At 52.6% G+C, this 10,956-nt stretch overlaps 1 pseudogene; it reads right to left on the bottom strand.

Moving 5' to 3' along the window:
• Window positions 1-483: 483 nt before the first annotated feature.
• LOC103095825 (zinc finger protein 883-like) lies at window positions 484-10,252 on the bottom strand (annotated as a pseudogene).
• Window positions 10,253-10,956: the final 704 nt, after the last annotated feature.

Here is a 10,956-nt window from a genome sequence, read left to right as displayed (position 1 = left end):
AGTTCTTAACCTGAGGTCCACAAACTTAAAAAAAAAATCTTTTTTGATAACTGCATTTCAACATAATTAGCTTTTGTAATCCCACATTTTTAATACTTCTGAGAAGGGCTCCTTCAGGAGATTGTCAAAGTGATCCCAGACCACAAAAAAGGCGAAGAACCTCTGATTTATAGGGTTTTTCTCTAGTCTGAATTCTCTAATGTTCATTAAATGATTTTAGCAATCCTTCTCATATTCATTCTATTCATGAGTTTCTCGCCAATAAGAATTAACCTGATAGTCACTATCTGTCCCATGATTGAAGATCTTTTCTCATTCATCAGCTTGTCTTCTCAAGTATGAACTGATACTTGGAAAGGAATTTACTCCAAAGGTTAAGCTTTCCCTCAATCATTACATTCATAAAGTTTTTCTCCAGTCTGGATTCTCCATTGCTGAGTAAGGTGTGATCTACGATGAAAGGCCTCCCCAAATTGATAAGGTTTCTCTCCTACAGGAATACCCTGATGTTCATTAAGTCCTGTGCTCCATCTGAAGGCTTTCCCACATTCATAAGGTCTCTCCCCAGTATGAATTGTTTGATGCTGAGTAAGCTGTGAACTCTGGGGAAAGGACTTTCCACATTCATTACATTCATAAGATTTCTTTCCAGTATGAATCAACTGATGTCGAGTAAGATGTGATCTATGGCGGAAGGCCTTGCCACATTCATTGCATTCATAAGGTTTATCTCCGGTGTGAAGTCTCTGATGTTCCATGAGTCCTTTGCTCAGACGAAAGGCCTTCCCACATTCATTGCATTTATAAGGTTTCTCTCCAGTGTGAATTGTCTGATGCACAGCAAGTTGTGTCCCCAAGCGGAAGGCTTTCCCACATTCACTACATTCATAAGGTTTCTCTCCAGTATGTATTCTCTTATGACGAGTCAGCTGTGAGCTCTGGGGAAAGGCCTTTCCACATTTATTACATTCATAAGGCTTCTCCCCAGTATGAATTATCTGATGTTGAGTAAGCTGTGAGCTTTGGCAGAAGACCTTTCCACATTCATTACACTTGTAAGGTTTCCCTCCAGCATGAATTATCTGATGCTGAGTCAACTGTGAGCTCTGGGGAAAGGACTTTCCACATTCATTGCATTCATAAGGTTTCTTTCCAGTATGAATCATCTGATGTCGAGTAAGTTGTGAGCTATGGCGGAAAGCCTTTCCACATTCACTACATTCATAAGGTTTATCTCCAGTATGAAGTCTCTGGTGCTCCATTAGACCTGTGCTCAGGCGAAAGGCCTTCCCACATTCATTACATTTATAAGGCTTTTCTCCAGTGTGGATTGTCTGATGTTGAGTGAGCTGTGAACTCTGTCGGAAGGCCTTCCCACATTGATTGCATTTATAAGGTTTCTCTCCAGTATGAATTGTCTGATGTACATTAAGTTCTGTGCTTCGTGCAAAGGCCTTCCCACAGTCATTACATTCATAAGGTTTCTCCCCAGTATGTATTCGATGATGTCGAATGAGCTGTGAGCTATCACGGAAGGCCTTCCCACATTCATTACATTTATAAGGTTTGTCTCCTGTATGAATTGTCTGATGTTGAGTAAGTCCTTTTCTCTGGCGGAAGGCCTTCCCACATTCATTACATTTATAAGGTTTATCTCCTGTGTGAATTGTCTGATGTCGACTAAGTCCTGTTCTCTGGCGAAAGGTTTTCCCACATTCATTACATTCATAAGGTTTCTCTCCTGTATGAATTGTCTGATGTTGAGTAAGTCCTGTTCTCTGGCAAAAGGCTTTTCCACATTCATGACATTCATAAGGTTTCTCTCCTGTATGAATTCTCTGATGTCGAGTAAGCTTTGAGCTCTGGGGGAAGGCTTTCCCACATTCATTACACTCATAAGGTTTCTCTCCTGTATGGATTCTTTGATGCTCTATAAGTCTTGTGCTCAGGCGGAAGGCCTTTCCACATTCACTACATTCATAAGGTTTCTCTCCAGTATGGATTCTCTGATGTAGAATAAGATGTGTGCTCTGTCGAAAGACCTTTCCACAATCATTACATATATAAGGTTTCTTCTCTCCAGCAGGCATTCTATGACTTTCAATAAGGTCTAAATTATAACTAAAGGATTTTCCACACTCTTTAAATTTAGAAAGTATTTTCTTGGAGGAGATCCTATTGCATTTTCTTATGTCTGAATATAGTCGGAAGCTTTTCCTATAAGTACCACATTTATCAAGATTCTTGCTTAACCGTTGCTGTGGGAAAAGGACTGGCCCTAGACTAAAGCTTTTGCTATATTTATTATACTCATGCCCTCTCAACTTATTGGGAGGTTTGATTTTTACTTGTTTACCATATTTTCCCTCATTGTTCTGCTGCCTCTCTAACCTGGAATCCCATTCCCAGGTTTCTTCCAACTTAGAGGCACAGGACCCATTCCTTGTAAATCTTTCCTGGTATGATTCTTCCATAGAGAGAACCAGCTCTGAGGCCGACTCCTTCATTTCATGCCTCATCCCCCAATCTGAAAGAAATAAAAATTATAAATATCTATTCTATCCCCTGCTGTTTCTTTTGAGTTTTTTGCTCAATTACACATTACAAACAATTTTTAACATTTGTTTTTTTAAATTGAGTTCCAAATTCTCTCCCTCCCTCTTTCGCTCTCCTTTGCACCTTGACAAGACACTTTACTTATATGTATAATCACACAAATTTCCATATTACTCTATTTAGATGTTTTGCATATTTGATCAAGAAAAAAAGTATTTTAAAGATTATAAAGATTAATGAAAATGAAATCTTTTGCTTTAAAGTGGTTATAAGATAGTGCTTCACATGCCTTAAAATGTGATGTGTCCCCTATTTTATTATCTATGAATCATTAGCCAATACTCTGAAAAGTTATCTGCTTCCTCCATGGTTATAAAAGATAATGGGTGAGGGGGCAGTGAGGTGGTTCAATGGATTGAGGGCCAGGCCTAGAGACAGGAGGTCTTAGGTTCAAATCTAGACTCACACTTCTTAGCAGTGTGACCCTGGGCAAGTCATTTAACCCACATTGCCTAAGCCTTACCATTCTTCTGCCTTGGAAGCAATACATGGTATTGATTCTAAGATGGAAGGTATGGATTAAAAAAAAAAAAGACAATGGATAGAAACAGAAAAACCTCTTTCAGTTGAACATAAAGAATGAATGCAACACAGGAGTTCTGCTTTCCTTATTTTTTAGAGAAAATAAGCACAAATACAAGAGAAAAGGTGCTGCACTTAGAGCCCGAGACCTGTATATAAATTGTTTCTGTCACTTAGTACCCTTCCAATAGATGTCTATTTCTCATACATTAAAATAAGAGATAGTTCTTAAAGACCACTAGGTCTCTTTCAGGTGGTATGGGGAGGCATGAAGCCTTGAGTTCAAATCTGGCCTCAAACAACTATTAGATGGGTGACGTTGGGCAAGTCACAAAACAATAACAGCCCCACCTCCTGAGATTGTGAGAATCAAAAGGAGGTAACTGTAAAGTATTTGCAAACTTCAAAGTGCTACCTAAATGCTAACTATTATTGTTATTAGTAAGTCTATGATTTTTAATCTTTCCTTGATTAGGCACCTTATAGATGTCTAAAATCTTAAGTAGAGATTGGATAACCATCAATCAGCTGTGAGAGAAGCAGGACATTGCACCTGATCACCAGTCACTCTCCTCATGACTGAGATTCCAGGGCTCTTCAGGCTCTCCTGAAACACAATGAAAAGAGAACCACGGGGCGGACTATCCAGGGTCTCTTGTTCTTAATTCTCTCACCTGCTTCCCAGAGGCATCTGCTTCTGCCTGGAGGTACCTCTCCAAGGGGACAGTATATAAGTATCCCAAATTCAACATATCCAAAACATGATGTACTCTGTAGCTCCCCCCAGTAAGGCACCCACATCTTTACCAAGGGCACCAGCATTCTTTCTCTCCCCCAGATCCCATCATTTAGCCAAATCCTGTTGATTCTGCTCTTTCCACCTCTGTCCTCTCTCTCCCCCTCATACTAGCTCCTTTGATGGTCTTGACTTTGGTCTCCTGCTTGAATCCCCTCCTCTCTATAATCCATCCCCCATACAACTACTGATATGATTTTCCTGCAAAAAAAAAATCTGACCTTGTTACTTTCTCACTCAACAGCCTCCTGTGGCTGTCGAGTCAAAGAAAAGTTTCCCAATTTCGGACTGAAGGCTCTTCCCAATTTGCCTCTAATCTCATTCCCAGCTTTATTTCTCTCACATTTCTCATCACTCTCATGCTAATCCTCTGTCTCTGGGGGTGTTAGCCCCCCCTGGGACCGGGAAAGGCTTCATGAAGAAGATGGTGCTGAGCTAAGGCCTAAAGGAACCTTGGGATCCTAAGTAGCTGGGATGTGGAGTGAGACTGGAGCAGGAAAGAGGCAGTGCTAGTGAAAATGCCCAGAGGGTCACATGGGAGGAAGGGCAGGAAGGCCAGTGTGGCTGGACTGCAGAGGGAGTAAAGGGGAAATACCTAAGGCTGGAAAAGTGGATTGGAGTCAGGCTGTGAAGGACTCTGAATATCAAACACAGGAGAAGCCTGGACTAGATCCCGGAGACACTACTAAAAAACCACTACAGTTACTGAGGAGGGAGGAATGGAGCTTCAGGGACATCCCAAATGTAAAGACAACAAGGAAGTCTTCCCCTCCAATGGCATCCTCCTGGGGAGCATCCAGTATGTACCCAAGTCATTGAGCAAAAAGGAATTCTGTTAATTTTAAGAAGGAAAGGCAATCGATAGCTGGGACAGATCCAAAAAGACGCTGAGGTGAGAGGTGGAGTGTCCACCCAGAAAACAACGTCAGGTTGCTTTGGCAGCACCACAAGAGGCAATGAAGAAAATAACAAGAAGTCTGACTAGAAAGATGGTGGGGAGCGAGGCTGAGAGGGGCCTTGAAGGCTGACAAAGACGCTTGTGTCGGGCCCCCAGGGGGAGAGAAGACCAAGGACTATTTCTGAGGAGACGCCATGGTTTCCTTTCTTGAGTGCCCTTGGTGGGCCAGGGGCCTGGACTGCTTGGCTGCACTCACTCCTGGAACAGCTCTCCAAAGGGGTTGGCGGCCCTTGGCTGTTCCGGCTCTGCCGTGTCCCAGCTCGTTCAGATTTGGTCTAAACCGTCTCTCTTCCCCTCGTGGTGACGTGCCGGCCTGCCCAAGGCCTGGTGACCCCAAGACAAGGACTAAGGGCGCTTAAGAAAGGGAACCACAGCCTCTTCCTAGAAAAGGTCGAATGGTGGCTTCGCTTCAAGGAGTAAAAGGTAAAATGATGGCTGGGGCCAGTGTAGGAAGGGAGCTCGGCTGAGCCAATTCCCCACCCTGCAGCACGGTCACTCCTTATGGCGCCCAAGGCCCGTGGGCAACCTGCGCCACAGGCCACCCACGACAAGGGGCACAAGACAAACAACATTCCTGCTGTTACTGCGAGGATGAGAACGAGTGGTCGGGGCAGATGAGGCAGGAGATACTGCAGAGCAGTAGGGCCGCTCCCCAAATGGGGACCCTCTTAAACTGAAGGAGGGTCAGCTCGGACCTTCCGGGGGTAGAGGTGGTTCCCTGAGGGAGCTTACAACAAGGTACCCCCTGGAAGCCCCACCAGTGACGGACACTCACCCAAGCAGCGACCCCGGGCGCTGCCTCCCTCCAGCCTCCAGGGGGCTTCCCCTTGCTCCAGCTGGGAGATCACATCTGGCTTGGAAACGGTGAGTCCTGTTCATTGGAAACAAGAAAAGACTGAGCACAGAGCCAGGCCCTGAGCAAAGCCTCGTCTGGTTTCATTTGGGAGAAGCAGACGTGGAGGCAGATCCAGAAGCTAGATCGGAGGTGCTGCAATGTGCAAAGGGAGAGGGAAAAGGGCGAGGAGTCTGACTCACAAAAAAAATCCCTTCCCTCCACCCAGTCCCTGCCCAGAGGATGTACGGAGCCCAAGAGGGGGGACAGCGAGCCGCAGAAGCTCAGGCCCTAGAACTGACCGATCGGAGGGCCTGGTCTCTGGGTGACGGTGCAAGACCACTCCTGGAGAGCCTGGGCCCCATGGAGACATCGCTGGGCCCAGCCAAGATGCCCGCAGCATTCCCGAGAGAAGCAGCAAAGCCCCCGTCCCTGGGCAGAGCCTGGGCCCCAGTGCGGTCTGTGCTCCTCACCCAGGCACACCAGGTTCCTGTAGTTCTCCAGCATCACCTCCTGGTACAGCTCCTTCTGGGCAGGACCCAGCTGCCCCCACTCCTCTGGGGTGAAGTCCACGGCCACGTCCCGGAACGTCACCAACTCCTGAAACGCCAAGAACACACGTGCTCGTCCACAGACACCCTCCTACCTATGTAGAAGTTGGGGTCAAGAGGAGAGGACGGGAAGGGGTGTGCTCAGGGCTCGGGACTTTGGGGTGTTCTAAGTTCCATCTCTGAGTGATCGACGCGTGCCTCAGTTTACACAAAACAACTACAATCCTCTCCCTCAGGCTTTTAAGGCAATGCCCCACAGTGGCTCTGGAGTATGCAACTCAGCCCTGTTCTGATCAGAGAAGTGAGCAGGGGAGGGGAAGTGCCCCCACCCCAAGTCCAGGGACTCCGTGGCCTCCGGCTCGAGTGCTTTCCCCAGGAGGGGCCAGTGGGGTCAGGCTCTAGTCTGCTGCGTCTCTGGAGCTCCTCAAACGACGTCGGCCCCACCAGATTCCATCAAGAGGCTGAAGAGCCGAGATCATCTCCGTTCAGGGCCTGCGTCAGATGACCAGAGACTGGGCGACCCTGACTGTGCTCTGCACAAGCCTCTGTTCCTCCTCCAAGAGTGTTCCACAGCCTGTCCCCTCATGCAGCCAAGGGACAGAGCACTGGGCCCGGAGCCAGGGAGACCCGAGTTCTAATCTGGCCCCCAACACAGGTATCCCTCTACACTGGGGGTGGGGGCCAGCCTCTGTGATCCAGGAACTCCACACAGGCTTGTCAGCCTTGCCTTTGGCCCAGGAGCCTGGATTTCCTGTTTCTTTTATGGGAAGACGTCTGCAGTCCCTCAGAGGATTCTGGGAATGGCTCGGCTCTTGGAGGCCTCTCAAGGTGGGCCAGCAGCTGGCTTTTGCACTCTTTTTGCAAATCCACCTTTTACTTCATTTAGTTTTACAGAAGAAATGTGTGTAAACAGATGGTACCAAACGAGAAATGGTTGCAGTACGCAATACTGGGCCGCCGTGGGGGCATTGCTGAGTTTTTCAAGCTTTGCTGTCTTCTGCTAGTCCTGGCACGTCGCTGGCAGCGTCTGCGGAACTCCCCCCATCCCCACCTTCTTAAGCCAGTACCCCGAGAGCACCACGGGGGGAGTGGCAACGAGGAAGGCATTCCTGGTGCCTCAGTTTCCCCAGCTTTGAGATTCTATCAGCAAAGTACTGGGCCCAGAGCACATGCCAAGTGCTTGCTGATGGCTCTCCCTACCCCAAAGCTATGATGATTCCCCACCAACAGTCAAGCACTATTGTGTCTTGGGGAAAACGCGATTCTGGAACTCCTTCCTGTGCTTTCAGAGGCCTGAGCCTCCCGGCGGGCTCTCCTCATCTTCCTCTCCAGCATCTTGGTGATCCGAGCAATGGCAGCCATGTTTCACACGTCGCCGCCGAGTGGATGGTTCTGCCCGATGTTGCGGCCCCCGGTTCTCTCCTGACCCCCCCCCCCCGCCGCCCAACCACAATAATGGCATCGTAATGGCTGGCACTTCTAGGCTTTCAAGGCTCTTCATGGATACGACATCTCATCGAGGGCCCACAACAACCCTGGCAAGCAGTTGCTGTAATCATCCCTATTTCCAGATAAGGAAACTGAGGCCAAAAGGCCGGTGACGGGCCCGGGCCACACAGCTGGCGAGGCTGTGAAGCTGCAGCTGAACTTGGGCAGGCCCTCCCGACTCCAGGCCCAGCTCTCCATCCTTTCCGACCTCTCTGCCTCCACCTCTTCCCCAAGATGTCTCTTTCAGACCCGTCCAGAAGAGAACTCAAGATCTTTCCCCCTCATTCTAGCTTCCCTGCCACTGAGGGCGCCCTGTGGTCCCTGACACCACGGGAGCACCCCTCGCTTCCTCCCATTACCCCCTCGACCCTGACGCCTAGATCCAATCGGTGGTCGAGCCCCGTCACTTCTCCCTTTTCAACAGCTCTGGGACATGCCCCCTCTCTCCTCTGCCCCTGCCCCTGCCCCTCCCTGGTCCAGGCCTCAGATCCCCTGGCACCGGCCTTCACAGCAGCATCTGGGGGTCGCCCTGTCTCAGCCTCTCCCCTCTAGTCCACCCTCAATCCAGTCACTGAAGTGATCTCCCTAAAGGCTCCCTATTCAATAACTTCTAGAGGCTCCCAATTACCTCAAGGCAGTGATGGTGAAGGCAGAGACAGAGTGCCCCTCCCCCCCACCAAGTACAGGGTGCCCCCTCCCCCCATATCCACATGGGGGGGGGGAGAAAGCGCTCCCACTGGGCTGCTGGGCAGAAGGGCGTGTGGTCAGGGAGAGGGGGAGGGAAGCAGCTCCATCCCAGTTCCTCTGCCTTTCTAGCAACGAGCGCTCTGCGTGCCACCTTTGGCACCTGAGCCAAAGGTTTGCCATCCCTGCCCCAAGGCCTCAGAGCCCTTCATCTCCCACCTTTCAATCTGCCCTTCAGGTCTTCTGGCAGCCTGCTCCGTTCCCCACACTCTAATCCAGTGACACGGGCCTCTGGGCTGTTCCTGAAACAAGACCCTCCCCGCCCTGACTCCCAGCTGTGCCCCAAGCCTGGAACGCTGGCCCTCTTCACCCCCACGGTCTGGCTTCCCTGAAGTCTCGGCTGAAACCCCACCTGCTCCAGGAAGCTTTGTCCAGCCCTGCTTCACTCTCCTGCTTTCCCTCTGCCCGTTATCACTGGTAGGGCTTGTCTGGGGTCTCTGACCCGGGGATGGCCCCACCTTTCTCCTTACTCAACGGCTGACCAGGCGCCTGGGGCCTCCCCCGCGACAGTGTGCCAGCCTTGAGGAAAAGGCCTGGGCCTCTAGGGCAGGAAGGCCTTGGGAACTTGGGCTCCATGACAGGAGGATGGTCAGGCTCGGGGATGCCTGCCCGAGGAGGGCCAAGGGCTCATCTCCAGAAGGGAGGCATCCTGTGCCCCATCATCGGCCCCGAATCTCTTCAGAGGGGGTGGGCAGGCTGGTAAAGGTGGCCCCTCCCCCTCCGGGGCATCTCTTCTAGCTGCGTGCTTTGGCCTCCTCCCGAGCTTCTGGAAGCCTCCTCTCTTCAAGAGTGCAGCTGACACAGCCCGAGCACGGAGGGCTCCTCTGGGCGGCCCCCACGCGGAGGGGACTCGTCCTGAGCCAAGCGGCCACCCGCTCCGCTCTCTGCCTCCCACCCGATGGTGCTGCGCCCCGACTCACCTGGGGGGGCCGGGCCGGCAGCGGCGTGGGCGCCATTCGTCACTCCCAGGGAAGGGCAGAGGCGTCAGAAGGCGGAGCTAAGGAGGAAGAGGGGGGCGTGAGACCAGAGCCGCCCCCAGCCTTCAGGGCGGACCCCAAGGGCACAATGGGGAGCGCGTGCGGGATGACGGGCAGTCCGGCGGCCCAAAGCACCGGGCCAGAGAACGAAGGGGGGCCGGAGGAGAGCCTCTAGTTCTCCGGGCCCGGAAGGTCAGGGACGAAGAAGTCTGGGAGAAGATCCCCAAGGGGAGGCGGCCAGAGGGGAAGCAGGGTAGTGCCCGGGGCCCGGGGGAGTCCTGGGTGGCGGCGGGCAGAGGGCGCAGAGCCCAAAGAGGTCCGAAGGTGCAGGACGCCGCCCCCAGTCCAAGGGTCCCTAGGGCCTCCCGCCAGAGGAGAACTAGTGTGGGTCCGGGGGAGGAGCGCCGCTGGAGCAGCGTCTCGGATTGGTTCGCAGGCCACGCCCCTCCCGGAAAAGCCAATGGAGGCGGCGGACCGCCGGAGGGGGCGGGGCCAGGGAGGGTTCGGAGGCGAACTGTGGAGTAGCCCTCGGGCCCCTCCCCTCACCAGACCTCGGGCTACGAAAGCAGGCGCCAGGCGTCCCCTGCCCCAAAAGCCGCCTCCAAGCCCCAGACCCAGGCCGCCACTCACCCCGGCTCGAGATGCGGGGCTCGGCCTCAGCAGAGACGGCAGACAGGGCTGAGCCGAAGCGGGCGCGAACGCTGAGGTCGCGGAGAGGCCAGAAGCGGAAATGACGCAAATGGTTCGGTGCCGACTTCCCATCCCTGGGCGTCACCATGGCAACCGCCGCGGGACCGCGAAGGACCTTCTGGGACTTGTAGTCCTCGTGGCCCGGCTGAGGTGAGGGGAGCGTCCGGCGATAACAGGTTCCCCTGGTGAGATGCGCTTTCCGAACGTTCTCTTTTGACACGGGGCGGGTCTCCTGCCTGCCCTTTCCCGGGGTAGCTGCAGGCGGCCGCTCTCGGGTCCTGGGCCCTTTGGAGGCCATCTCCTCCGGGGAAAGGACCGTCTCTCCCAGCTTTCCCGGGGCCCCTCCTAACTTGGGCCAAAGAGCGCTTGCGGTTAACCGCAGCGGAAGGGCCGCAGTCCTGGCCCACCTTCCTGGCGGTCTGTATAATCCCTTCGGAGCTCCCCTGGGGCCGGCGCCAGCCCCTACTCTTAGCTTAGCTCCTCGTCTGACCAATGAGAGACAAGCGTCGCCTTTGGCTCTTCCCCCTTCCGCGGGGGCTGGCCTTTGTGGTGGGATTTGAACCCAGGCCTTCCTGCGTGTGCATGTCCAGCCTCTCCTCCCACCTAGAGGCGGTTCCCGCAGGCCCTGTTAGGTTCTTGGGACCCTAAGACCAGGGAAGTGCCTGCAGCCGCCTCCACTGGGCTGGGAGCTGAGCTAAGCGCTAGGAATGGAGACCCCTGTGAGGAAGTTTTCCCTGAAATGGGCCCGCAACCCCCCACCCCCAAGACTCCGAGGTTTCCCC

The sequence above is a fragment of the Monodelphis domestica genome, chromosome 3, assembly GCF_027887165.1.
Source record: "Monodelphis domestica isolate mMonDom1 chromosome 3, mMonDom1.pri, whole genome shotgun sequence".
NCBI classification, from domain to species: Eukaryota; Metazoa; Chordata; class Mammalia; order Didelphimorphia; family Didelphidae; genus Monodelphis; species Monodelphis domestica.
Note: the sequence above shows the minus strand (reverse complement) of the source record. Positions and strands in the feature narration are given on the sequence as shown.